The sequence below is a fragment of the Cryptomeria japonica genome, chromosome 8 (genome assembly GCF_030272615.1).
Source record: "Cryptomeria japonica chromosome 8, Sugi_1.0, whole genome shotgun sequence".
NCBI classification, from domain to species: domain Eukaryota; kingdom Viridiplantae; phylum Streptophyta; class Pinopsida; order Cupressales; family Cupressaceae; genus Cryptomeria; species Cryptomeria japonica.
The window spans coordinates 623,780,398-623,795,855 of record NC_081412.1 but is presented as its reverse complement, the minus strand read 5'-3'; positions in this window follow the sequence as shown (position 1 = coordinate 623,795,855).

The following is a 15,458-nucleotide window of genomic DNA, read 5'->3' as shown; positions in this document are numbered from 1 at the left end:
GAGGAGTCACACAATTTATTGAATTAACTAACTAAAGGGGATTTAGAAGAAATAATTAATTGATGAACTTCAGAAGAATAACAGATAATTAATTTATTAAATTTATCAATTATCTGCACTATAGTGACATGATTAATAAATATAAATTTTATTAATACTGAGAATCATAAAGGGATAACATAATTAAATTAATTAATTATGTAGTAAGGTTAAATTAATTAAAATAATTAATTTAAGTGTCTACATTTTTCCCCTCTTTTATGCAACGAAAAAATTCAAGGTGGGTAAAAGATAGAAAAAGATGCCCCAACGTGAAGACATAGGTGGTATGAGCCCCTTGGAGAATTTAACTAGAATTTTAAAAAAGAATTCAGAGAAATTCTCGAAAAAAGAAGAAAACGACAAGAAAAGGAAGAAAATGAGAGAAAAAAGAAAAATAAATGATAGGGGAAGAATAAAATTGGTGAATTAGAATATGGGTGAAGAAATGAGCCCACGGGGGACCCTATATAAGCCACAAGGGGCCTAAGGAAGGGTCATTGTCACACACACCTTTGGAGAAATAAAGAGCTTAGAGACACTAGAGAGAGATGAACCAGATTCCAGTGTACCAACATTCCACTAAGAGAGTCAGATGTCACAAGCAACCAACCAAGAATGGCTCACCGGTATGTACCCCGACCCCACTCTATGATTTGGTAGATTAGGGAATTTATTAAGGTAGAATCTAGGGTAGAAAATTTAGAATGACAGAGGCGTTGATCATCGTTTTGATTCCTTCGCCCAATGATCAATGTCTACATGGGAAAATAATTCTTGCATAGACATTAAAGGGGTGGAATCAGCACATGCTCCCATGATCAATACATGAGCATGTGTTGATTGACGTTAGATGGGGGAGTCAAAGGGGCCAAGGGGAAAAGATTGTGGATTAACGCCTCTTTCTATGGCACCACGTAAGCACCGCAACTTCAATGCCTCCACCAGTAGGGATCAATGTCTTCATTGGGGAAGATAGGAGGGGAAGAATGAGAAAGGGTAAATGGATGGGGAGGATTCAAGGGGGCACATGCATGCTATGGGGATAGCGTGGGATAAGAAATGTTTTTCAGTGTATTTTGGACATAAAGTTGTAGATTGCAGAAGAAATGTGAATTAAAATATTGAATGCTTTACATATGGAAATTTTTGGCATAAGGCTAACAACTGCAGTAGTCATGTTAATAACATAAGCTATAGATTGGTTGTGAATGGAATAAATGGATCTCAAGTGAATGTTTTTTTTCAAGGTTATTGTCAGACATGTCATAAATTTGGTCATAAAGCTAATCAATGTAGATTCAAAGGAATTTCGGTGAATTTAGGATATAAGGTAAAGTGCTATAATTGTAATACATATGGACATTTTGCTAACTATTGCAAGAATGAGAAGGCTATGGTAAATAAACCTAAAATGAATGTTGGTGTATGGAAAAGGATGGAATCTACTAAGCCCTTTATGCCCGTGTTTGGCATGGGTGTTTCTTCCTTTAGAAACTGATCTTGTAGTTAGTGTTCAAGGGGAGATATAATGAAAAATATATTGTCCCCCCTATGAGAAGGGAATGCTTGTGGCAACACAAGTTGGTGTTGATATTGCTGTTGATGTATATTCTAGTAGATTGCACTTGTAGAAGAGTAAAGTTTTGGCTGATGTCATTTTGATAAGACATTTTTGGCAATGAAACCCTAGGTACTTCAAGTAAGATAAATATTAAATGTTTCAATCATTTTTGCATCTTACATTTAAAAGTTGAAGAGTAGAGCAAGCAGAGAAAAGAAGGAGATTTGGAGCTTAGTTTGTAACATAAGGTATTTTTCATCTCCCTTCCTATGGATTCTAAGACAGTGACTATTTGGATAATTCAGAATGTGCATATGGATGAGTTTAATCATGATAAAATTAGGAAATTGGGATATTCTTTGTCAAATGAAAGTATGTGCAAGAAATAAAAAATTTAGGGCATTAGGGTTTAGATGTTTGGAATGAGTTTCATTGGTTCACAAATGAAGACATGATAAATTTCTCTTGAATTGTATTGAGGATGATCAAATGATTTTGGACAAACCATATTTGATTTCGAAAGAATATATTTTTGTTGTGAGTACTTTATGTGATAATGGACCCCTTCAGGTAAAGAAATCAATCAAAAACAAAGAAGTTGAAAACCTAACCGTTGTCTCAGGTAATCAATGAGCGCTCATAATTGACACTATTTTTTACCCTGCAATGAGGTATGTTGCTTATGGATTTTCTTATAAGATCTAATTCAAAAATAGAGAAGGTTCTACTTTGGCTATTGTTGTATACACTGTGCATCAAATGATGAGAGAAGACAATAACTTTGATTAATGTGAATTTTTGATCACGATGACTAAGGAACAAGGTCATCCTTTTGGATTTGGCTCCTTGATTGTACATTTAATTTTTTATTTCACAAAGTCTTTACCCCTGAAATAAAATATTACATGTAAATTGAATATTTCTATTGGAAAACAAACTTTTAGATATTTAGCGTGTTTGAAAAAAAAAGATTTGACATGCAGAAAATATTTCTTAGAGTTTTAGAAAAAGAAGTTGTTCTTCGATTTGGTTCCTAGTTTTGTCAGTATTCTTGAAGGAAGTGCCTCCAATAGTAAAATTTCAAAGATAAAAAGTGTGATGTCTCCTCGAGATAAATGAACAAGACAAAAAGTGAAGTTGCACATGAGATTATTTCTCTAGATGATTCAAAATCATCTGCTATGATTAAGGATAAACATGCTGCTAAAGAAAGAGAGGATGAAATGGATGATCCAAGCAATGTTGACAATATTCTAAGTTTTTTAAGGGAAGAAGTTCGATTTAAAAGGGTTGGTGAATTGTGGCTTGAGCACCCCTCCTATGATCAAGATCGAATTAAGGAAATTTTAATAGAATATATGGTCCAAAACTATATTTCTTTGGACAATATTGAAAACATCTTGCTAGATGTCTTGTGTGAAGTTCTTAGAGATTGAATGAAGCAGTCTATTAAGACATTAGTTGTTGAAGAAGATATTTAGGATGAAATGGAGAAGAAAAGTGTATATGATCACAATAGATTATTTGTAGACATAAGGAATATGAGAGTTTGTGTGGTAGAAGCAAGCAAAGTATACAAATACTATTTTTAGTGGCCTACATCTGTGGAACATTTCAAAGAAAATATTGACTCTGTTGAATATGAGTTATTTTCCTTGGGTAAGGCATTTGATATTTTCAGTGATATTGATGGTGCATAGAGAAGAAAGATAAACTCCTTGCATCAGATCTTATATTTTATCAGAAATAGAAAGAAGATCTGGTAAGTATTTTCTTGAAAGTAAAAGAGATTGTTGAACTTTAGCTAGAGCATCTTTCTAGTATTCTCTTTCAAGCTGAGAAGTGTGATCAGAACATCTCTATCCTAGTTCATTATCAAATATAGTTGATGTAATTAAGCATGATTATAGTTTAAGATTGAGTATCCATTTGGCGATGAACTCCTATAAGACATTCTTTCCAAAATTGAAGGAGAAGTATAACAGAATCTCTCAGAAGCGTAAGTGAAACATTCTTTCTTTTGCAGTGTAGATTTTGTTTTGGTAACCCATTTTGGTGTTACCCTTTGTCCTTAATGTCAAAGAAGGAGAAATATTGTGTATTGGGGAGCAATATTGACTTTTGAATTTTGGGAATCTTGGAAGCATTATCTAAGGGGGAGTTATGGCAAGTATTGATATAAGTATTTTGCCATCAATGACAAATAGGGATATTGTTGGAATTACTTATCTAAGTTGTCATTGATGTCAAATCTGGTGATTTGATTTTGTCTAGATTGATATGTGAGATGTTGTATATGTTGAGTTGTAACATAGTAAAAGATAGGTATGTATGCTATAGATTGCAGATACTTGTTGTTGCTATTGTTGACTCTATTGTAGGTTTTGATATGATTATTGCTCTATAATTTTGAGGAAATGAGTGTCTGGATGTGAGAGTTTTTGGTGTTAGTTGTGATATTTGGTCTTGTACTTTAGAAGCTACTCTTCATATGTCATGCATTAGTTGCATTTTCAGATATGCTATGATGAGTGGATTCTTGTGCTTCGGTTTCCTCTAGTTTGTCTTGTTTTTGGTAACATTTATTTGGTAGTTTGGTTTTCACATCTTGAATCATGTAATGCTGACTTGGATCATGATTATTTCACCCTGGAATTTTTGGTCTTAGCTATGATTTGATTGTTCTATTTTGTGCTCCAATAATTGTGACATTTTGGTAGCGTGCTATTTTGGTACTTCGAGGATGTATTATTTTTTGGATTGGTAGGATTTGAAGACCTATATTGGTATTCTTATTTGGTGATTGTAGTGTGTATCCTAATCATTAAAATATTCTTTTGAAAATTATCTCAGAGGCCAAATTGATATATATTTATATATCCCTGAAGGTTGTGGATGTGAAAAAAAAGTATGAAAAAGTGAAAGTGGAGGAATATGATTGAACATATTGTGAAAGAGAAAGTGAGCATGAGTGAAGAATAAAAGTGGCAAGTGATAGAGGTGAAGTGTTGTTTCAGTATGAGTAGATTGCTGCAGTGAGTTGGTGAAGTGTTTTGTAGAGGTTCTTAATCGGATCTAATGCAAACAGTTAGTTTATTGTCAAAGTTTTAACTAGAATTGATTTCATGCATGTGTAGATGCAACTTTCACAGTTCACTTCTTTTGGTAGTAAGCCTTTCCAATAGTAAGCAGATTGTATTTGAGAAATAATTTCTCTGGACAGTAAGCCCTCTAGTAGTGAGCCTATTTTTGTAACCTCATATAACTAGTGTTGGTGTAAATAATTATTCATCTTGGATATTATTACACCTTACTTAAGTTTACTTAGGAAATGTATTTCATAGTAGTTTGGGTATGAGACACTTGGGTGTTTGTGCCACATTGGGATAGTGTGTGCACGAGAATTTCCACCTTTTGTGGTGTGATCTTGTTGTTACACTCCACATTTAGTGGGTGATCCTCCTCATGTGGACTATTATATTGTTTCTCCTACCTACCCACACCTATTTCCTACCTACCCTTGTTTCTTATTGAGCCACATGTCATGTTTGTGTGCTCACATATCCATATAGCCTTGCCTATATAAGCAAACTCATATTCATTGTATGTAACAATGATCGATTGATGATCCAATTGATCAGTATTTTCATCTTGATAGAATACAGTTTATTTCTATCATCTATTTTGTTCTCTCTTATTTGTGCTTTCCATTGCCTCTAGATCTTGGAAAAATATCACATGGTATTAGAGTTGGTCCATGTCTCACATGGTATCAAATCCATTAGAGTGTCATTGGTTTGCTAATTGAGAGAAATTTGATGCTATTTGGGGTTGTGTATTTTGGAGTTTTCTATTGCAGGTTATTATTGAAGCTTGATGGGTCAAATCTGAGGTTACCATTGGATTGAGGAGGACCAAGAAAGTCAGTTTTACCTTTTGTTTCATCCAAATTGGACTTCGGAGGCCAAATCTAGAGGCATTTGAAGTTTGACACTCTGGCAGAAATTTTCCAGAAATTATAATTTTGTAGGCATTTTTCAAATAGCGATATCTCACTCATCCGGACTCATTTTTTAGAACAATTTTTTTTGTTTTGGGCTAGAATTTCATGATCTAAATAGGGGTGTAGGATTTTTCTAATTTGTGGATACAGGTTTTTCAGAAATCATGAAATCCCAATTTTTACAACTTTGGAGGCTTCGTTTGGGCTCATATGGACTCCTTTTCAAGTGTCATTTTTTTTGAAAGTGCATATTTTTTCATCTTCTTTCATAATCTGCCATCTGTTTGTAGTTATTTTAAGTAGTTATTATACTTTTAGTATTTGGCCATTTTTGACATATTTGGTACTTGCATTTTGCTTGGTCTCAGTTTAGATCATTAGCAGTATTTGTTGAAGTCTCTTAGATCTCATTTTGAGAAGTTGCAAATTGAAATCAGAAGTCCACTTTTCCTTGTTTTGCAAGTGGCCCATTGTATATGCACTAAGTATAAAGTGCCAAAATCACCATTTTTGGGGGATTTCTTGATTGAGTATTTTGGGGGGGGTGTCTTGTGTGATTGTGTCTCTCTCTATCTTGTGTTTTTTCATTTTGGTGCTATGGGTTCTCCTAAATTTCCACTTTTAACTCCTCAAAATTATGCATCATGGAAAATTAAGGCATGGAGTAAACTAATGGAAAAAGGACTCATTCATTATGTAAATGAAACTATTACAGCACCACCTGATCCTAAGGCTGATCCTAATGCTCAAATTGAATGGCTTACTAAGAATGCTATAGCACTTGGAACTCTTCGAAAGTATGTATCAGATGACCTCATTTTTCACATTGATAAGTGTACAACAATTAAAGAGGCTTGGGATATTTTTAAGAAATTGTATGGTCAAGTTGATGAGATTAAGGGCTACAAGCTTGATAGTGAACTCGCAACTTTGGATCCCAAGGATTTTGATACAATCCAAGATTAAGTCACAAAAGTAATTGAGCTAAGAGCAAAGCTAAAGGATTGTGGAATTGACAAAAAGGATGCTTAATTGGTTTATAACTTGTTGGACAAGCTTCCTTCAGAGTATGCAGCCTTTGTATCTAGCTTTCACACCCATAGGTTAGCTCAAGGTTCCTCATACACTTCTCCCTCATTTGATTCATTCATGGAGATGTTGATACTTCTGCAATCTAAGTTGACCAGAATGGGGATTCTCAAATCTTCAAAGTCACAAGCTTTGGTTGCTAACAAAGGCAATCAAAGTAATTAAGGAAAAGCCAAGAATAAAAAGCAACCTAAGTCTAAACCAAAACAAGATGGAGCACAATCTTCATCTCCGCAATAAGGTAATTCACCATTCTCACCTAAGAGGAAATCATATAAGGACAATCTTTTTTGTGTATATTGCAAGAAGTCGGGACATGATGAACATCATTGTTATAAGAAGGATATTGATGAGTTGAAGAATCTTCTTGAGAAGAATAGAATCAACCTACCTTCTAGAATGTCTACATTGGCTTCTTCTTCCAAGGATAAAGAAAAGGATCACTCTTTTGGGACAGATAAAGGAAAGGGACAAGCTCTTTATGGTACTACAAGTCATGATTCAGGGAGATGGCTTCTAGATTCGAGGGCTTCTCATCATATGGCATCTTCGTAGTCTATGTTTTCTACATTTGAGCCTTGCCACATGCCGTAGATTTTGATGGGCAATCATACATACATGGATGTGATTGGGAAAGGATCTATTGCCCTTGGGGATAACTCCTTCAATGATGTGTTGTGTGTACCCCACTTGACAAATAATCTTCTTTCCATCTATCAAATCACATATGGGGCAACTAGGAAAACTGTGGAGTACACACTTGATTCAATTATCATTAGAGACTTGGAGAGTGGAGCTATCATTGCGACCGGGGTGGTTGATCATGCATCTTGGTTGTACTCTTTTTCAGATTTTGGTCCTATTGATGAGGTTGATTCTTCCTATGTTGATGATTTTGATTTTGAGGAGAACTTTGGGCATTTGAACTTGGGGATTCTCACATGTGACCCTGTTCTTGAGCCTTGCATTTCATCTCCTTCCTTTGATATCACACCACCTATTGCACCTGATGATGCAGCTAGTGTGACAGTTTTGCCTTCTTATGATTCAGTGCAGCAGGATATTTCATGTCTTCCAACTTCAGTTGAATGGGATGCCTACTTGACAGACATTGCAGGTTTGTTTGTGGACTCCTACATTACTAATTTGGGAGACACCATTCATGACATTCATCTTCTCTTTGATGAAGATGATCCTTCTTTGATTGTTGTGAGGGATAACTCTGACCCTCTTGTGCATTCTCTACATGATCAATCCTTAGAGGTTGACATGATTGTGGATACTTTTGTACAACACTTGGAGGAGGTCTCTTTATCTTTTGAGGAGACATATGCGTATTTGGATATTGTTCTACATTCATCTCCACTAGATCTTGGAGTGCCTTTTCCAGCAGTGTGGCACAGTTTACCACCTTTGGAGGGGGTACCTTTCAGCATCGACATGGGGACACTTGAGCAGTTTTCAGAGATTCCTTTCATCATGAGTATTTTTGCTTCATCTTCCCTTCATGGTTGGGGAGACTTCATGGATACACCTTTTGTTTTATTTCTTCCTAAGAGGAGGAATGTTGTTTAACGCTCATGGAGTAGTTTCTTCATTCATCTTCGAGCTTCTATCATTGGTGCAGATTCTAGATTGAGGGGGGGCTTCCTAGTCTCTCTTCTTCTTCTCTCATATGGGGGGACTTTTTCGTCACATGGGGTTTTGTTCTTCACATACTTCTATGAGAGTTCTTTGTATCTAGTTTTCATCTCTCTTTTGGGGGAGGGTTTTTTCCCATTGGTTTTTTCTCTCTTTCCCCGCTTTGTGAGAGATTTCCTTGCATTTGTACATGGGTACCTCACATGGCCTCATAGCCGGGACCCATCTTTCATTGCTTAGTTGCATTGTAGACTTTAGTGCATTCCCCTAACTTGCACTTAAGGGGGGGTGTTGGTGTAAATAATTATTCATCTTGGATATTATTACACCTTACTTAAGTTTACTTAGGAAATGTATTTCATAGTAGTTTGGGTATGAGACACTTGGGTGTTTGTGCCACATTGGGATAGTGTGTGTAGGAGAATTTCCACCTTTTGTGGTGTGATCTTGTTGTTACACTCCACATTCAGTGGGTGATCCACCTCATGTGGACTATTATATTGTTTTTCCTACCTACCCTTGTTTCTTATTGAGCCACATGTCATGTTTGTGTGCTCACATATCCATATAGCCTTTCCTATATAAGCAGACTCATATTCATTGTATGTAACAATGATCAATTGATGATCTAGTTGATCAGTATTTTCATCTTGATAGAATACAGTTTATTTCTATCATCTATTTTGTTCTCTCTTATTTGTGCTTTCCATTGCCTCTAGATCTTGGCAAAATCTCACATGGTATCAGAGCTGGTCCATGTCTCACAGCTAGTTATATTATTCTGAGAATTAACCCTATCCATGGTTTTTCCCTTATTGGGTTTTCCACGTATAAAAATATATGGTGTCTCTTTTGTGATTGTTTTATGCAATTCATTTCTATGTTTTCATGTATAATTAAGGTTAAGTTAAGATTAAAATATTATCAGCATATTAAGTTAAGATCAACATATTATCTATTTCAGTTAAGTTCATTGGGATGCAGTTAAAAGAGTCTTTGAATATTTGAAGGGTATCTCAGAGTACTCTTTGTGTTATCATGCAATGAATTGGTAGGAGAGTGATTCCCTTAATATAATTCATGGTTATGTGGATTTAGATTGGGCAGGTGATATTTATAGTAGAAGATCCACAAGTGCTTATGTGTTTACTTTATATGGTGGTGTAATTAGTTGGATGAGTAAGTGATAGACTCTAGATTCTTTGTCCACTATGGAAGTAGAGTATATGACAAATACTCATGCTTGTAAGGAAACCATTTGGCTTGAAAGACAATTTTCAAATATTGAAATAAAACAAGGTACAATGATAGTTTACTGCAACAATCAGAGTGTAATCTGCCTAGCTAAGAGCCCGTTATTTCATGCTCGGACCAAACACATTGATGTTCAATATCATTTTGTCAGAGATATGGTCGAAGATGGCAGGGCGAAGTTGGTTAAGGTAAACAATTTGATGAATGTTGTAGATTATTTAACTAAAGTTGTGAGAACAAATAACTTTAGATGGTGTTTGGAGTCTATGGGCCTCATGGCCCCTGGCAATTAATTATTATGTAGATACTCGCTTTGCTCTTGCAGGGTGTTCGACAAGTTTGAGAATGTTAGAAAAATGGTGTCTCAACCTTGCATTTACATAAGGTTACTAATTATAGTAAGTTTTTGTTTGGGCATTGTAGCGTCCTAAAATTGCGACACTTGCAATTTTGACTGCATTTGGGTCTTCACGATGGCGATGCAACACAGAACCTAAATGGAGACCCCGAAACCTATTTATAACATCAAAAACTGCATTTTTTAGCACCCTGGCCTGATCCTCCTTGCACTCTGCTGTCCCGGGAGGTGGGACCATGGCGCCCAGCGCCTTGGTCCTTTAGGACTAGGGCACCCAACGCCCTAGTCCCCCAGGACCATGGCGCCCAGCGCCCTGGTCCCTGGCCCTATTTTGGGCCCGGTCTCTTATGGGGCTTCGGGTCTTTAAGTTTGCAAATTGGAAAATAATGTTTCCTAGTCGGCCTAAGGTCAGGAAAATTAGTCTATCAGCCCTAATTGACAAGTATATAAACTACTTTTCCTATCCTAGAAAGAGAGGAGGACAGATGTATGCAAGAGGTGAAAGCGATATTCAAACATTCAAACATTCAAGCATTCAAGCATTCCTTCAAGCAATTGAGCATTCTAAGTCTCCATTCAAGGCTAAGTGTTGCATTCAAGACAAGGATTCAACCATTGAAGAGGAGATCACATACAACATACAACATACTACATACATTACACCTTCGCATGTAAGAATACAAACATTCTTACAACAAGGTTGTAGGTACGCAGCTGTAATTGAAGATCTGGAATCCTTATGCAGAGATGAACAGATCCCCCTTTGTTTCACAGATTTTTCGGAGGACCGTGTGCACGCTGGGTGCCATCATCCCATCAACTTTCACTCAAATTCATAGAACAACACCGTCTCAACATTTTACTGCTAATTCCAGGTTCCTAGCTTCATCCCGTATCCCTATCTCTGTTTATAAGCGAATCTTTCCTACTTTACATGCATTCCTAGTTCAATCTTTCTATCTACATTCTTTACAAAAGAGGGTATCCTTGATGTCTTAACCCCTTGAAACTCATATAGAATCCAATCTTGCATTGCACGGGATTGGATCTTGTGGGTTTCAACCCCTCTTTTGAATGTAAAGTTTCTCCTAAGTGAAAACCATCAACCCTAGTGACTCTCCCTTCTCTCTCCTTGGAGTTGGGGAGGGGAGAACGACTAGGGTTCGATTTTTCCGCTTTACATTTTGGTGAACCCGACGTGAACATCCTCATTCTGATTATTCATGGTTAGATCTGAAAATTTTTCTTTCCTAATTACATTTCCATGTTTGATCTTTTGCAAATTTTAGAGGCTAATTGCATAAAAACCCTAAAATTTTCTTTTATGTAATTAGTCTTGTGAAATGTTTAATTGTTAATGCTTGTTTCAGATCTACCCTTCTATTGCAAATTGTCAATTCATATTTGTGCTTTAATTCTGGAAATTAAGTGGTTAAATGTCAAAACCCTAATTTTTAAGACCTTCTTGATTCAACCTTTGACTGATAATTTCACTAATCAAAACACCTCCAAATCGGCTGTAACTTTGGATTCCGCAATAAAATCACAATATCTTTCATCCCTGAAAATTTGGAAAAATGTTGTGTGGACCGTGTGCACCCCGAGCGCCATCGTCCTCGACATTTTTTCCAAAATTTTGGGAGCTAGATCTTACTGTATTTTTCTACTAAAATCTAGAATTTTGGCTGATTTTATCAATTTTAACACTTTCAAAATTAAAGTCGAAGTCGGTCTAGCGATTGCTTGGATTGAGGCTTCTAATCATTTAAAAACTGTTGAAATTGAAATTTGTATCAAAATTGTGTTTCTTACAGTCCTAAATCTGAAGTGTGTTGGCATTCATTCAAAATTTCAGTGTTTTATTCAAATTTTTGCAGTTTGTGACTTTTGAAATTAAGTGTTTAATTGCAACAACCTTGATTTCCATTTTAAAAATTTGAATTTTGCATGAAATTGAGTCAATTTTTAAATTTCAAAGCCTGCATTGCTTTCAGCATTCCCTCTAAAATCATAAAATTCGAAATTTCAGTTTCCCTCTCTTTTTCAAGATTCAAAATTTACATTTTTTCAACAATCTTGGTAGGGTTCAATTTTGAGATTGCAACTTTAATTTGGCCTATCTACAGATCGTAAAATCACTCAATTTTTTCAGATTAGCTTTAAAATCATCATAACTTTCATCCCTGAAAATTTCGAAAAAAGTTGCGAGGACCGTGTGCACTCCGTTCGCCATGGTCCCGGACATTTTTTCCGAAATTTTGGGAGATTGTCCTGATTGCATTTAACAACTTAAATCTAGGAGATTGGCTGATTTTATTGAAATTTGCTACCTCTAAAATTCAAAATCTTCTCTCTTTCTTTAGTGCATGAGTTTTACAACAATAAGCCCTACTTACACTATTCCCATTAGATGAAGCCTTAGAATTAAGTCTTTCCGAGGTTTAATTACCGAGGAGATGGAACCTAATTTGAATGGCCTTTTTAACGAGGACATGGGTAATTCCTCTAATCCTCTTGATGATGAAGAAGCTCTCCATGAGGTTTCTGTAGAACAACTTTCAAAATTGGATAACCAATTTGATGATTTTCGACGATGGATGTCTCAAGAATACCCTGATAGTCAAGCTCTTCCTTTAATTGAGGGTCTAAAACGTATGGTTCAAAGTGATAAGAATGGAATTGATATTTTGCATGGTATTGCACACATTGTGGATTTGAATGTGATGCCTATGAAGAGTTGTGCTGAAACTTTAGGTTATACACAACCTCCTACTCAAGTTAATCATTCTATTCCTTTGACAACTCCTATTGCTAGTATGCCTACTTTTACATCAAACATAATGACTACTTCAATACAAGACATTCCTCCTATGATCACTAATCATGAGGGCAATCCTTCTTCTTCAATCAACCCTCTTCCTTCATTCAATCCGACTTCTTCATTCATTCCTTCAATGAGTGTTCCTCTTATATCTCCACAAATGAACATGACGCAAGGGGGAAATTCATTTAACCCTTCCATTCCTCCTTGTAGTTGTTCCTCCTTTCCAATTATCTCCTATGACTAACTATCATAGTGTCCCACCACCTTACTCTCTACCTTCTTTCAATAACATAACACATCCATCACAATCTAACACGTCTAATATGAACTCTTCGACTGAAGTGACCATTAACAATCTTGCACAAACTGTCTCTTCTTTACAGCAACAAATTGCCTCTATGAATCAATCTAAGTTTAGTGTGCCCACATTTGATGTTGCGAGCCCACTTTCTCTTGACATTGTTCGAGCTATCCCCCCTAAACATGTTGAAATTCCACATTTGGAGCTTTATAATGGTAAGGGTGATCCTCTAACACATGTTAAGACCTTTCAAACAATATGTACTGATTTTGCTTATGACCAAAGGTTGCTTGCAAAACTATTTACTAGAACATTAAGAGATAAAGCCCTACAATGGTATTTCTTGTTGCCTTCCTGTTATATTACTTCTTTCGAACAACTTGCAAATGCTTTTATTCAACAATTTCAAAACAATATAAGTCCTAAAGTTACTTTGATTGATTTAATGCATTGTAAACAAGGTGTTCAAGAAAAAGTGACTGATTTCATTGGTAGAAATAAGCATTTGTATGCTCAAATTTCTTTTCCAGTGCCTGACAATGATATTCAAAGAATCTTTATTTCTAATTTACAAAAAGATATTAGAGAAAAACTCTTGTTTTCTGAGTTTACTTCTTTCCAACAGTTGTGCGCAACTCTTCACAATTATCAACTGATTGCGTGTCAAATGGAACAAGCAAATCCTATGGCTCCGAGCGATAAGGGTGATAGTAGTCAACAACAATTTGGGAAGTTTAAACAGAACAGAGAGTCCATTAAATTCAATGAAAACATCATCAACAACAATGTGAATGCGGCATCAGGTGTGCCTCCTATTTCTAAGTTTTTCAAGAAAGAAAGAAAGTTCACTCCTTTGAATGAATCATTGCATAGTATTATGAATAAGTTATTGGAACAAAATGTGCTTACTCTTCCTCCTATAAGGCAAATAGATCCTACAAAGATTAACTCACCCTATTTTGATAACAAATATTTTTGTCAATTTCATCGTCATCCTGGGCATGATAGTGAAAAATGTTTTGCTTTAAAGGGTAAAATTCAAGATTTGATTGATAATAATACTATTTCTGTTTCTGGAGTGAATGATAAAGGCAACACATCTGTAGCTCCTCCTAACCAAAATCTTAATATTTTTACTGATCCATTACCTTCTCATACCTCTAATACGATTGATACTACTGATTCCTCTATCTCACTTGATGATCTTGTGTCCATGACTCCGAATGTGATTAACTTTGTAGAGTAGCACAAAATCCCTAAAGAACCTTCCATCACCTTTGATTCTAGTGAAACTATCAGGGCACCTGATGGTCCTTTATATATAGTTGCAAAAGTCAAGAATACACCTTGTCGTGGAGTGCTTATTGATCCTTCTTGCATGGTTAATATCATTACTAAAGAATTTCTTTTTACTTTGCAATTGAATCAAGTGATCTACGACGAAACAAATGTGGTTGTGAAATTATTTGATGCATTTTCTTCTCCTGCAATTGGTTCTATTACATTACCTATTTAGGTCCATAACAAATCCCTTGATGTGGACTTTGCTATTATTCCATCATCTGAACAATTTCGTGTGAAGTTAGGCTATCCTTGGCTATCTTCCATGAAAGCTATTGCTTCTCCTATTCACAAGTGTTTGAAATTTCCCCATAATGGTGAAGTTGTTACTGTCAATCATAGCCTCTTTAAACCAGCTGAAAGAACTTCTAGCGTTCCTATTGATTACTTTTGGCCTAAACAATTCCAATCTCTTCCTCCGTGAAGTGATCATCTTTTCAAATCTTATCAAAAGTGGAAAAAAGATATGATCCTATCTCTAAGTGAACCTAGAACACCCAAACTTGATATTCCTATCATTCTTGAGAAGGAAGTTCTTCCTTTGAAAGATAGAACTAATGTCTTTCCTCAAGAAGATTCCCAACCTATCCCTATGAATGTGATTATGCCTATATCTAATAAACTTCCTAAAAGTAGACCTATACCTCCTCGTCATGGGGGGCTTGGTCTCCTTCCTAAACCAAATATTCCTCCCTTATATGGAGCAGTTCCTCCTCCTTCCTCTTATGGAGAGAAGAGACCTTCCTCTTCTCCTATTGTTCAACCTAAGAGACCACAACCTAAACACCCAAGTGATAAGGATGAGAACATTCTTCCTCCTCAATCTTCGCAACTTCCTACTAAGACTAGACGAAATCATTTTGCACGTGAACACCGACGAAAATGTCATCTTAGAGCTCAAGCAGCTGCTTCTCAAACTTTGCAATCCCCAAAAACACCTTCAGCTAGTTTTATTCCATTTTCTCCTCAGCTGACGATGGAGCCGAAATCTCCTGAACATAAGATGCATGATGGTCTTGATCCTATGCGAGTTAAAGATCCTAT